Source organism: Triticum dicoccoides, chromosome 2B (assembly GCF_002162155.2).
Source record: "Triticum dicoccoides isolate Atlit2015 ecotype Zavitan chromosome 2B, WEW_v2.0, whole genome shotgun sequence".
Classification (NCBI taxonomy): Eukaryota; Viridiplantae; Streptophyta; class Magnoliopsida; order Poales; family Poaceae; genus Triticum; species Triticum dicoccoides.
In genome coordinates, this window is record NC_041383.1 from 30771724 (window position 1) to 30780872 (window position 9149).

The 9149-nt window shown below is 43.0% G+C and overlaps 1 long non-coding RNA gene across 1 annotated transcript; it reads left to right on the forward strand.

The window, feature by feature from the left end:
- Window positions 1-1644: 1644 nt before the first annotated feature.
- Window positions 1645-2977, forward strand: LOC119366944. Its single transcript, XR_005176145.1, has 3 exons — window positions 1645-1861; window positions 2059-2249; window positions 2734-2977. It is a non-coding gene; the product is annotated as an uncharacterized LOC119366944 (long non-coding RNA).
- The last annotated feature ends 6172 nt before the right edge of the window (window positions 2978-9149 follow it).

Below are 9149 nucleotides of genomic sequence, written 5' to 3' on the forward strand. Positions count from 1 at the left end.
AAGTTAAGGTCAGACTTTGGAAAAGGTAAACATGTATTCTACATATGGTTACTTTTATGTACTTTTGGATATATGCATTTTCTTGGGTGACAAAGATGGTGTAGAGGCTCTGACATGATTACTTGTAATTTTTGCCACCAATTAAGCTGTTACAAAAGGAGTAACAAATGCAATATCTGTTTTGACCGAGCTGAGTTCAAAATTAACTATAAAAACAGACATTTACCGATAAGGAAATCTGATAGGTTATGTGTTGTTATCGTATAAAATAGCAACAAGACTTCACTACTGAGAGACATTTATGCCTGCATCATGATAGGTCTCCTTCCAAGTTAGTTGACTGTCTTTTCTATCCCAAGTTTATTGGCCTGTTTTTTTGTCCTTTCGAGGTTATCATTCTTTTTTTTGTGCATGCTGAACTGGCATATTTAGTGGTGAGTTTGGTGCTTCTATCACTGTGTTCTTCGAGAATCTCATCATATCTCTCTATCCGAGGAATTATATGTTCACTTCCATGGAAAATAACATTTAAGAGAAACTTCATCACAGGAGGAGTGGAGGTGTGTCTGCTGGGGCGGCGTCGGCGACAGCTTGGTAAGGGGCCAACGGGGGCTTCTTGGGGAGGGGACAGCGCTGCCGGCTGCTCCGGGATGGGGTGGCGTTGCTGGCTGCTAGGGGTGGGGCGGCGTCTGATTCTCCATGAGCAGGAGGAAAGGGAGAACAAGCGGGAGAAGGGAGGGAATGAGCTGTAGAAGTACATGAATCCCCTTTCTTTCTGTCCATTTATCGTTTAATGACAAGCATACTGGACCATGATATTGCTATTGGTTGTGAATCTGAGCAGTACATATAGCTCATTATATCCTGGACTAAAGAGCATCATATGCTAATAAGATTTATTAGACTCTGCTACTACAATTAGACTACATGTGTAGGCTAGAGAGACGTTCAGAACATGCATTACATTTATTAGATGCTGCTGCTACAATTATACTACCATATCCTGCTCAAATCATTGGGCGTTTGAAAGAATATCTTTTATTTTTTCTATTTGCAGCTTTCTCCTGGAACCATTGTTATGAACCAATCAACTCTTTGAGAATTAAAGGTATGCCAATATAGTCGGCTACTATTCTCATGTTGCTTTGCTATCTACTATTTTCATACCTGATTTGGCTTGCCTGTGGTTCCTTCTGTTGTATAGATGCGTTGGTATGAACCATTGTTTGGACTGCACCCCTAATGTAAAATACCAAGTATTTGCAATGCTTGATTGTTGTGCAAACTTTTCTTGTAATTTTGATGCCTTGGTGCATGAGCTATACAATGATACACTATATTTAGTTTGCGTCGCTACACACATTTGGCGGTAGCCATCGGCCATCACGTCTTCTGGCCTGCAGCTCGCCAACCTCGCCTGCTCGAACCCAAGACACCACTACTTCTAGGTTCCACAGCTTGATCCCGCCAAGGTAACCATTTGTCCTCTCCCGTCTTGGCGTGTAGTTTTAGTGACATGTGGTTATAATTAGTCAGCCAAATAGCCCACATAGGCTGTTAATCTAAAGTTAGATTACACATTACTTTTCTTTTTTTTTCTTCTAGGAATTATTGAGTTCCCTGTACTTCCCTCTGCATCTATTCTCGGTGTCATTTTCTGAATTTGGTAAGGTGTATTCTTTTTCTTTGGCAAACAGAGAAGGCAGGAGGAGGAGGAAGCTGAGAGGGAGAGGGCGTGGAGATCTCGGTCTGCACATTGCGTCTCCCACAAGCTACTGCGGCGGGAGAATCCTATACCCAACATCCTTCTCAAAGCCTGCAGCTACTGCCTCCCCAAGCAATGCCAACCTGTAGCAACAAGGTGAGCTACACTCCATTTATGTAATACATATTTCATTCTACTATGCCAATCTCCTCTCTTTAATCTTTCCATTGTGATGGAAATAGCTGATTTGATACAAACATATTGCTAGCTCCTTAGGTGTAATGTTGTTTAAAAGATGACACAGTCCTATATGGATTTTTTCATGATACAAACATGTATTTGTTTGTTCGCAGGGTTCAGATTTTAAGATCTCCAGTGAGCTTCCATAGGATTGGCAGGAGAGGAGGAGCAGAGCTGACCAACTCTGCTCAAGATCACCTTTCTACAACAATGTAAGCAGCTTCCCTTACGAGGTGTACCACGAGATCATACTGTACACGAGTGCTTTGGAGAAAAAATTCCATCGTTGTGCTACTGAACCTTGGTATGTCTTGGTTCCGCTTCAGGGTTCATTTTGTACATTGATTAATATCATTGCGAAGAACAAGACACTTTGAAGCTCTCTCTCTATATATATATTCTTAGGCTATGTAGTTAATACCTTTCTTACTTGATGGATTTATATAGTTTCATTCTCTCCATAGGTAAATTGTGTAAATCATATAGTATTTTTGTAGGTGACAAATTTGTGGGTTCACATGAGTCCGTGATTTGTGATCAGATTCCTTTTCGTGCCATGAGGGTAGTAGCTGTAATATTTTTGTAAATATTATTCTTTTATTTGATAGTAGGTCCAATAACTTGCTAATACAAGCTTCAGGTCTGACAGATCTAAAAAATATGTTTCTCTATCTGTATTTTCAATGTGATCGGTTCCCCTATTAGGTTAAAGTTTATAAGATAATTTTTGTTACTCCATTTACTTTGTATGTTAGTTTCTTATTCTATGTCTGTTGTTCCGCCAACAGAGGAGCGCCGGGGAGAGAACCCATTGGATGCAGAAGCGTGAAGGAGTCCATACAGTGCAGGCTGGTCAACCGTGAGGTTAGTAGCATGCAAACTACTGGCTAGCTCTTGTGATAAGTGATACGTTTCAGTTAACTCCTTGTTCATGCAAGCTAATCTAACGGATTACTTGCTAGCTACATATATATGACTTGTGTACACATAGTCTGGATGTTATGTATGGGAAAATGAAATAAAACAATATATAAATATGTGAATCTGTGCCTCTTATTTATTTTTTATTGACGAGCATGGCAGGAGCTCTATCGATTTTATTAAAGATAGGAAAAAGAAACAAAATACTTAGTTCCTTGGTTTATGTCTTTTTATTTTATTTTACCATTTTCTCAGTGTGTTATGAGTCGTCGTTGCCCATACAGTTGTGGTTTCGTAAACCAAAATAACGCTTTGCCTCTGTGTGGTGCCTCGACACATCATATATACATGGATAGTGAAATCTCAGGTCTACCTTATTCACGTAGTTATTCGCAAAAAAAAAACAATCTTATCAGCAGGTGAGACTTGGCACATGCTTGGTTGAGTAACCATAGACTCACCAATTTAGTCTATGTATTCTTACACTGGCCATACAACAAAAAAAATGTGTGTTGATTGACCGGTTTTGTTCGAAATAAAAAATTGTACCTCGTACCTTAAAACTGACCGTCGATTGCTTCTCATTTTTATTGTTTCCAATAATGTTATTTTTGCATCTTTATGTTGGCCTGTGTGCCTGTATGTTCCTTTGCTGCTCATTTATCAATCACATATTTATGTTTTCTCTATACCATTTCCAAAACTCATGTTTACCATACTGTCGTGAGAATTTTTGGCGGAATAATTCTTGATATTATCTTGGAATTCCTAGAGCTATTTATCGGAGGAGGATGTACTCGCATAACACAATGACTGTCACTATGCTTTCCTACCGGAGAAAGATGCACACATTTGAGTATTTCTGTTAGCCATCATGGTAAACAAATGTTTGTTGTTTCCTTTGTTTATTTCCATTGGCAAAACATTGCTTATCAATGATTGGAACTATGCTTCCAGCAGTATCACTTGCCATGATGAGCTACACCATTGATTCTCATTTTGTGTACTTATCAAGGCTGCTATCTGATTTTGTCACTTCCCTTTTGTAGTCTTTTGTATGCCTTGCTTTCGGTACTATACTCTCCAGCTGCCTTTTGTAGTGTGCTAGTTGGTTTTCGGTCCCTTTCTTTGTAAATGACTTGCCCTAATTATTACCAATGATATTTAGACTTGTGGGATGTGTTGCTTTGTATATGAACAACTTGCTGTAATCCCGATCCTGTATCATTCCTTTTTACTCGTATAGGTTTTGTTTTCTACAACCTCTGTTTGCATTACAACTTAGAAATAGATAGGATGTGGTATGATTACAATTACGATTTAGCACTGATTGCGTGGGTATGGCAAAGGCGACAACAATTTTTAGTATCACCCTTTTTTGATTTTTATGTCATGTTGATTACATCCGGTCATTGCATTCACTGGGAGGAGACATTGCGCTATGCATGACACCCAGTCTAGCCAGCCTTTGCAACTGTCAGCAACCTATTTGTTCTTCTCCTTAGCCAGACCCGATTCTTCGACTGGTTTAACTTGCATAGTAGTTCTGTTTAGATTACAGTTTTAGATTCCTCCACTCTTTGCTATGATTAGGTTAATTTCTAACATTTGGGATGATGATCAGGATGAATACTATTTCGGTATTGCTACCATTATGGTTCCACTCATGAATAATTGAAAATAACTGGATGATCCATCGCAAGCAATCGTTCTAATTCCTATTTGGCAACCTTGAATACCCCGATGTGTTTCGATTTGGTAGGCTTGGTTCCCTCCCTGATTGTGTGCATCATCATGGTGTTTGCTTGTTGTTCTAAAGTTTCAACTGTATGGCTACTATTGGGTTGGCTTCTTATAAGTTATGAGAGAGAGTGAGAGTGTGGGCTTGGTCAGGGAGATCTCTTTTATTTATTTGCTGGTACCTGATAGTTTTTCATGTTCCCTTGTGAGATCTTAGTGAAAATAATAATTTTAATTGCTGTGCGGGCGGGCGGGTGCAGAGAAGAAGAACCTCAACTCGGAGCTCTTGTTTCTTCTCAGTATATATGTACAGATTATAAATATAATAAATATATGTGTCCTTTTTTCCTCTTTCTCTCCTCTGGTTTTACCGCCGAACTGGGTGGCCTTGATGAATGATGTTGGCTTATTTTAGAGAAAATCTTTCTAAATAAATACTTGATAAATGATGTTGGTTTATTTTAGAGAGAATCTTTCTAAGTAAATATACACTGAAGAGAGGTTTCAATTTCCTAATAGTACATGTTCAAATTGTTGTTGTATGTGACCTTAGATAGAAGGATGTGCACTTGTGATTATCCCTTTCCCTTTTTGTATCAGAGCTTTGTGCCAAAAAGCTGCTTTGGTGCCGAGGCAATTACCTTGCAACATTAATCTTGGCTGAAATTCTGCACCTTTACTAGATCAATCATGTTTGTCAGTGTTAAATAATTAGGCACATAATAAGATGAGATCATAGTGTAATCAAGTTTTGTGCCTAAAGAAAATCTTGGAGGATATCTATGTATAGTAGGCTTATTATGTTTTCTGGGTGCCTTGTGGAATACTAAGATAAAATAAATTTAATTTCATTTTTTATATTCTTTTATGTTAAAGAGGCTACATTGTATCCAGATCACTTAATATTATCCAAAGTGATTCTCTTTCATACAGACCAAATTAGTTCCTCGCTGTCCATGAGACGCACTATTTGAATAGTTTGCCTAACATGACATGTCCTTTAGCAGATCCATGCGTTGAAACATGCAAGAAAATCAAATGAAGGAGTGTGGACAAAGTTATATATCAAGCAAATCGGATGAAGGCGTGTGGACACAGTTATATATCTAACAGTCAACCATGTAGTTTACTATTATGTAGTATGAAAAACAGTGTAAACAAGTTATCTGAGACTAATACTGCTATGGCCTGCTTTTGGTTTCTATCATACCAAACCTTGCTTAGGTATTTCATGTCACATTTTATAACAAATGGGCTGATGGCATGTAGATAGGGCCATTTTTTAGATATTTTATAGGGTGATTACTGTTGTGAGTATCTACCAACACCTACTCTTTGAGTAATATCAGATATATTTCTATCCTAAGATATAGAGTAATATCAGATGTTAATCGGAAAAGAGTTATATCAGGGGTTTGATCATTGAACTTTTTTTATTCCATCCTGATTAAGTTGTCCTGTACATGTGTTAAACTTGCCTTTCTACTAATGCATAATGCAATTTGACCTTCCACTGCTTGGCCATATCGGTTGGACTGGCACCCTCGCGCCGAGGCGCGTTGCCGATCTAGTAGTCTATTATTCTGACGTGCAAGGTAGTTGTAGACAGCTACCAAGCTCTCATTGAAAAATCTACGGTCTCACAGTCCAGCTCTGCTCGACATGTTCTGGCATGCTCATTATATATGGGTCGAAACCAGGGGGGATATATATATCCTACCACATGTCTGCAATCTGGCGCAGCAACTCATAAGTGTATCAAATATTTCTGAGGAAAAGTTAAATTGACATATAGACACAAGCACAACAATACATACTCACCTTGTTTATAGCCCAAATTAATTCTCTCGAAATAGGCTTTTGCCCGCTTTATAAATAAAGCAACCAATAAATCCATACAATGAGTAGTAAAGGGCCAAAATAGATAGTCTGCTAGGGCTTGAACAAAAGCAAGCCCAAGTAAAATATAAAAGAAAAAGGTTAAAAAAATCATAGAAGAAAAGCAGAAAAAAGACCACCAAGTGGCCACAACATAATGGGGTCGCTGGTGAAGCGGAGGCGATGTGTCATGCCAAGTAATGCATCCAACATCTCCACCAGCTGCTGCCGACCCCACTGCCTAGCCAGCGGGTGTCGGTGCTGCAAGAACACAAGAAATTTGAAGAAGTAAGAGGCCCGTTGAAGGAAGATCCGCTTGATCATCATCTTACTCCCAGCATGCAAAAACCAGCCAGCAGAGGCGCATGTTCCTCCCAGCATGAACAACTCTCGCCTGGAGGAACCCGTCCTGGTCTGTGTTGGGGATAAACCCTAGACCCTGCCTCGCCGTGGCTCCCCATGTCTCTCTCTCTCTCTCTGGTTGCTCTCTCCCTCTGGGTCAGACAGAAGAAATAAGGAGGAAGGAGAACATGGACACGGTGGTTCTGGCGCGCGAACCCCTTTTTTCTCCTGAGCTCAAACTCTGGTCACCACGGCGATTATAATGATCGGCACAACGTTCCCTACCCAGCTGGGCGCCCCTATCGGCCCGCTCCACCCGTGGCCACCACACGCATGAACGTGCACAGCTCGCGGTGAGCCCGCTATGATCATGCCCACCCTACGATCCCCTAACCACCTGGACCTAGTCCTAGACATGCCCGCTGGATGCGCATGCACACTCCCGAGTTGCTACACGCCCGCCCGCCACGGACCAGCTCGCGCCCGCACACACGGAGGCCGCACTCACCGTGAATTATTGCCCAACATTCACCCACTAAGCCACGGCTTAGAGGAGCGATAACCTGACATCGTGAACCTCGGCGTTGAGAGCCTGCCATGCCGCAATTGTAACACCGCCAACGCTGCTTCCCTCCGCTACCCGACGCCGTGCTGCTGTCGCCACAGTTTCGCCCACTGCATCGTCGTGAGCGTGAGCTGGTCGCCGCCACCTCCGCGATGTCCTGGCTGCGCTGCTGCGTCCACTCTTCGAACGTCTTCAGCCGCCCGAGCGCCTTGTCGAACGACATGGAGCCGATGTCGCAAAAATTGCTCAATTCCGGCCACCGCGGCGTACAACCTGTCCGACACGCTGTTGAGAAACTTCTTCACCATGGCCACGTTGCCCCGAGACTCGCGTACCTTGCCGGCATGCCGCCGATCCTCCCGACGGACGACTCCAGCTCCTCGCCGTCACCCATCCATAGCCGACCAAACTCGCCGCGGAGGGTGGATAGTCACGCCGCCTTCACAGGATCTGCGCTGATGAACCAGACCTTGAGGCTATCCCACATCTTCCTTGCCGTCATCTTCGTCGCGACCTGCATCAGCACGTCCTCCGACAGCGCGCCAAGCAGCAACGCCCGAGCCGTCTTGCTCGTCTTGGTGTTGATGGCTGCACAGTGCGCCGGAGCCACCACGCCCCACAGCCCCATGGGCATCAAGGATCACCTACACTTTGATCGCCCAGTAGGTGTAGTTCACTGGCGTCGGCTGCGGGACCGATAGCAACAGTCGTACGGGACCAGCAACATCGCCGGTGATCAACCCCACAACTGTGGCTCTGATGCCAAATGTCCGGGCTAAGCCCTAGACCCTAGCTCACCGCGGCTCTCCCTGTCTCTCTCTGGTCACTCTCTCCCTTTGGTTCAGACAGAAGAAGGAAGAAGGAGGAAGAAGAACACGAACACGGTGGTTCTGGTGCATGAACACCCCTTTTTCTCCCGAGCTCAAACTCTGACCACCACGATGATTATAATGATAAGCACAAGGCTTTTTCACATGGGCTTGTGTTGGGCACGACCCGCACGCTACTTACCCAGCTGGGCGCCCCGATCGGAACGCTCCGCCCGCAGCCACCATGCGTGTATGTGGCCACCACGCGCACAGATGCGCACGGGTCGCGGCGAGCCCGCTACGATCACGCCCACCCCGCGATCCCCTAACCACCTGGACCAAGTCCTAGACATACCTGCTAGATGCGCACACACACGCACACCCCCGAGCTACTACACACACGCCCGCCACGGACCAGCTCGCGCGTGCACACACGCAGGCCGCGCTCACATTAACTAAACCATACGCTTTGTTTGGTTTAGAAAAGCAATTGGGCTTTTACATGTGTCGAAATCTTTGTTAGTTTGAAAAGATAAAGTCTCATTTTGCAGCTGATGCATGTTGCTGTGTGCATATTTAATAATCTGTTCTCCGCAAATAACCACAAAATTCCAGATAAATTGGGTAACAAACACCAAAATAGGCAAAAGGAACTGGTTGGATAAGCTCGATTATCATGCATTCTCGTGAACTACTAAAAGGTCAGAAATAATGACTTGTAAAACCTTTTTGTTGTTCAAAATTATTGTAGCATCCGTTCTTCTCGTGTCTGAACATGTCACATATAATTGCGGATGGGAAAGGCTTCCAGCTCTTGTATTGTATTTGTTCTACGGAGCCAATGATACCTGAATTACTTGTTTAAGTTAATGAGAGTGTTTGCATTATTGTGATGATTAATGCAACCAAATAGGAGGTGTGAGAGCTGAGAACTGGACAGTGACGATTT